The 4,657-nt window shown below is 48.8% G+C and overlaps 1 protein-coding gene across 2 annotated transcripts in view; it reads right to left on the reverse strand.

Annotated features, from left to right (window-relative positions):
- etv6 (ETS variant transcription factor 6) overlaps positions 1–380 on the reverse strand; it is a 32,221-nt gene extending 31,841 nt beyond the window's left edge. For both annotated transcript variants that reach the window (XM_084447512.1, XM_084447511.1), the window contains exon 1: positions 1–380. This exon is cut by the window's left edge and continues 45 nt beyond it. The gene's annotated coding sequence lies outside the window, so the exon portion shown is untranslated.
- Positions 381–4,657: the final 4,277 nt, after the last annotated feature.

Genomic DNA, 4,657 nt, shown 5'->3' on the forward strand with positions numbered 1-4,657 from the left:
GATAGTTATCTTCTTCCACTTTGCTTCTTCCCTTTCTCCTTTTTGAAACCCAACCAGAAAATCACCCACACCCGACAACTTCACTTGGCGAGGAGTACGGGGCGCGTAATATAGAAGTTAAATGATCTGTTTTCCATCCATAGCACGAATACGCCGATCAGAAACACGACAAACTTCTTTGTTTCCTGGCGCTGCGCGCTACATTTCGGCAACGCGGAGGTTAAATCCTTCCTGGAAGACTGAACTAAGAGACGGACATGTCTCCGTCCGGGCTCATTGATTTGGATGTGTAAACGGCGAAATGACGTGATTTCCCAGCAGCAGGCCCGGCCCCCTTAAAGGGAAACCCGAATCAGGAACCCGCTCCTCGGTGATCTGCACACTGCTGCCCTGCCGGAGAGAAGAGAGAGCGGGTCGGGTTGTTTTAGTAGTAGCCCAGCCTTAATAGGCGAATAAACAAGACTGATCAACATTATAACCCGTAACACAGTAGCCTACCCTGGTATAGTTGTTTATCAAACGTCAGTAGGCTAGTATATAAAAGGCCTATCTCTAAATCGAATAAGGCAACCTCTTGGTCAAACACCGACTTCGTAGGCTGCACACACAACACGATAATAATCCTCTGAAATTATAACCAAATGGAGAAACACATGCAAGGACTTTGGTTTACGTGAGTAGAGACACATGGAGCTCAGCAGTCTCCTCTCTAGTGAGAAGTCGCCATCTACTGGCCATAGTAGCCTACTACACCCATTTGAGTTATTTTCCATAGCCCACAGGATCCCAGTTGTAATGGAACTTCTATTTAACAAAGCAGATTGAGAACATGTTCTGTTTTGCAACAATGGTCTCTGAAAAACAAGAAACATATCTAAATGCATTTGTATACAATTATAGTGTACATAGGCTAGCCCAGGGGTCTGCAACCTGCGTCTCTTTAGCCCCTCTACAGTGGCTCACTGGCTTTGACAAACATTATATGGAAATGAATAACTAAATAAATATATTACTATTAAATACATTTATTTATTACTAAAATAAATGGTCGTCTTGGCATTCAAGTTAGCTAACTAGCTGGAGCTGTAGCCTCGTGAGACCATCCTGATTTTGTGAGCTCACATTCTGTTTCTTCTGGAAATCAGTCTGGATACTCTCCATGAAGATCCGTTTGTGCCAGATCAGAAAACGATCTCGCCAATCAGCGTTGGTTGTGAGGAATTTGAAGTACAAATTTAAGTTTAAGTGTGACGACAGTGAGGAGCGGTTGAAGTTAGCGCGTGATAGATGGTGATACACAGATGGTTCATCCAATCACCTGCCAAGTCATTTTGAAAGTGTCTGCCCTTTTCCAAGCAATACCAAAGGAGATTTCCCAGATGATTATGTGAAGCAAACTATCTGGCGTCAGGTTAGATAGCAGCAGACTGCATAGAAATTCACCAGAATGCAGGAAATAGTGTTTGGTGCTCAAAATTCCCCCCTTGGACCCCCAGACACCCCTGCCCCCCTTTATGTGTCCCCCTGGGTGCATATACCACCACACCTGAAAATACATCTAAGGGGAAGCATTACCTTCATTTTAAGATCAAATATGGTTTTGCGGCTCCAGTCAGATTTTGTATTCATTTTTTGACCCAAAATGTCTCTTTTGATAGTAAAGGTTGCCGCCCCTGGGCTACCCAGGTAGACTGGTCAATACATGTCCTTACTGGCCGGAGGGTCTGTCCCTCCATCCTGACTAGGCTCCCCGTTCCTGCCGCTGAAAAACATCCCCACAGCGTGATGCTGCCACCACCATGCGTCACCATAGGGATGGTACTGGCCAGGTGATGATACCACCATGCTTCACCATAGGGATGGTACTGGCCAGGTGATGATACCACCATGCGTCACCATAGGGATGGTACTGGCCAGGTGATGATACCACCATGCGTCACCATAGGGATGGTACTGGCCAGGTGATGAGCAGTGTAGGGATGGTGTTAACCAGGTGATGACCAGTGTAGGGATGGTGTTAACCAGGTGATGACCAGTGTAGGGAGGATACTGGTCAGGTGATGAGCAGTGTAGGGAGGGTACTGGTCAGGTGATGACCAGTGTAGGGATGGTACTGGTCAGGTGATGACCAGTGTAGGGAGGGTACTGGTCAGGTGATGACCAGTGTAGGGATGGTGTTAACCAGGTGATGACCAGTGTAGGGATGGTACTGGTCAGGTGATGACCAGTGTAGGGATGGTGTTAACCAGGTGATGACCAGTGTAGGGATGGTACTGGTCAGGTGATGACCAGTGTAGGGAGGGTACTGGTCAGGTGATGACCAGTGTAGGGAGGGTACTGGTCAGGTGATGACCAGTGTAGGGATGGTACTGGTCAGGTGATGAGCAGTGTAGGGATGGTACTGGTCAGGTGATGACCAGTGTAGGGAGGGTACTGGTCAGGTGATGACCAGTGTAGGGAGGATACTGGTCAGGTGATGACCAGTGTAGGGATGGTACTGGTCAGGTGATGACCAGTGTAGGGAGGGTACTGGTCAGGTGATGACCAGTGTAGGGAGGGTACTGGTCAGGTGATGACCAGTGTAGGGATGGTACTGGTCAGGTGATGAGCAGTGTAGGGAGGGTACTGGTCAGGTGATGACTAGTGTAGGGAGGGTACTGGTCAGGTGATGAGCAGTGTAGGGATGGTGTTAACCAGGTGATGACCAGTGTAGGGATGGTACTGGCCAGGTGATGAGCAGTGTAGGGAGGGTACTGGTCAGGTGATGAGCAGTGTAGGGATGGTGTTAACCAGGTGATGACCAGTGTAGGGATGGTACTGGTCAGGTGATGACCAGTGTAGGGATGGTGTTAACCAGGTGATGACCAGTGTAGGGATGGTACTGGTCAGGTGATGACCAGTGTAGGGATGGTGTTAACCAGGTGATGACCAGTGTAGGGAGGGTACTGACCAGGTGATGAGCAGTGTAGGGAGGGTACTGGTCAGGTGATGACCAGTGTAGGGAGGGTACTGGTCAGGTGATGAGCAGTGTAGGGAGGGTACTGGTCAGGTGATGACCAGTGTAGGGAGGGTACTGGTCAGGTGATGAGCAGTGTAGGGAGGGTACTGGTCAGGTGATGACCAGTGTAGGGAGGGTACTGGTCAGGTGATGACCAGTGTAGGGATGGTACTGGTCAGGTGATGAGCAGTGTAGGGATGGTACTGGTCAGGTGATGACCAGTGTAGGGAGGGTACTGGTCAGGTGATGACCAGTGTAGGGATGGTACTGGTCAGGTGATGACCAGTGTAGGGAGGGTACTGGTCAGGTGATGACCAGTGTAGGGATGGTACTGGTCAGGTGATGACCAGTGTAGGGATGGTACTGGTCAGGTGATGACCAGTGCCTGGGTTCCTCCAGACATCACGCTTGGCACTCAGGCCAAAGAGGCGGGCTGTCATGTGACTTTTACTGAGGAGTCTGGCCACCATATTGGGGGAGTGCTGCAGAGATGGTCCTTCTGGAAGGTTCTCCCATCTCCAGAGAGGAACTATGGAGCTCTGTTGGACTGACCTTCAGGTTGTTGGTCACCTCCCTGACCAAGGCCCTCCTCCCCTGATGGCCCAGTTTGGCTGGGCCGACAGCTCTAGGAAGAATCATTACATTTACATTACAATCATTTAGCAGACACTTTTATCCAAAGTGACTTACAGTAATTGCATTTAACATACGAGGTAGTCAGTGCACTACTACTCACCAGAACTCACAAGTGCATCTTCTTTCTTAAACAAGACAAGAGCATAATCTAGTGCTGAAGGCAAAGTGCAAGAATATCAAAATTAAATCTTAAATACAATAGGTGCTTAAGAGGGAGGATGCTGGTCGTACTTCTTGAAGAGGTGAGTTTGATCCTCGGGGACAGATGGACAGACGTGTGTCCTGACGTCAGAGTCCCCAGACGTGTGTCCTGACGTCAGAGTCCCCAGACGTGTGTCCTGACGTCAGAGTCCCCAGACGTGTGTCCTGACGTCAGAGTCCCACATGGTTGTAGATTTAGGGAAGGTGGACGGTAATTAGGGTTATCTTATTAATTACTGACAATCGGAGGTTAAAACGTTTAAAAATATATGGAATAAATGTGTTTTCTGTAATGTAACATAAAACAAATTGAAGGGCAACAAACAATTCATATATTGACAATTTTAATAGAAATTCAAAATGCATGTTCTAAAATAAAACAGGGTAACTGGAAGCATTCCAGTCCTGTCTGAGAGAAGCCAGCACAGACAGTGGGAAACCTCTGGCACTAAAACACTTTGATATTTTTCTTGGAACATGAACAGTCAACAGTCTGTCCCCATCACCAGGCCAGAGCCACCCTCTTCAGAACAAAGGCAAAGCCTGAAGAGCTGATTGGCCTGGCTCAGTCTCTCAGCAGTGAAGATGAGACCCTCTGGGAGGGGGGGGGGGGGGGGTCGATGACACTGCAGTGAGAGAGGCACGGCTGGGTGGTGGCGGACAAGCTGAGCCACGCCCCCTCAGTCACAACCTGCACTTGTACGTATCAGTGTGAGTGGCAGTTTCAAAAGGGGTTTTTCCACCCAAGCACTCATAGCAGAGTACTTCAACAGGTCAACCTTCCGGTCACGGGCCCCTCAATCACCTCTGGGGGAAATAGTC

This window comes from Borostomias antarcticus (genome assembly GCF_949987555.1).
Source record: "Borostomias antarcticus genome assembly, chromosome: 13".
NCBI lineage: Eukaryota > Metazoa > Chordata > Actinopteri > Stomiiformes > Stomiidae > Borostomias > Borostomias antarcticus.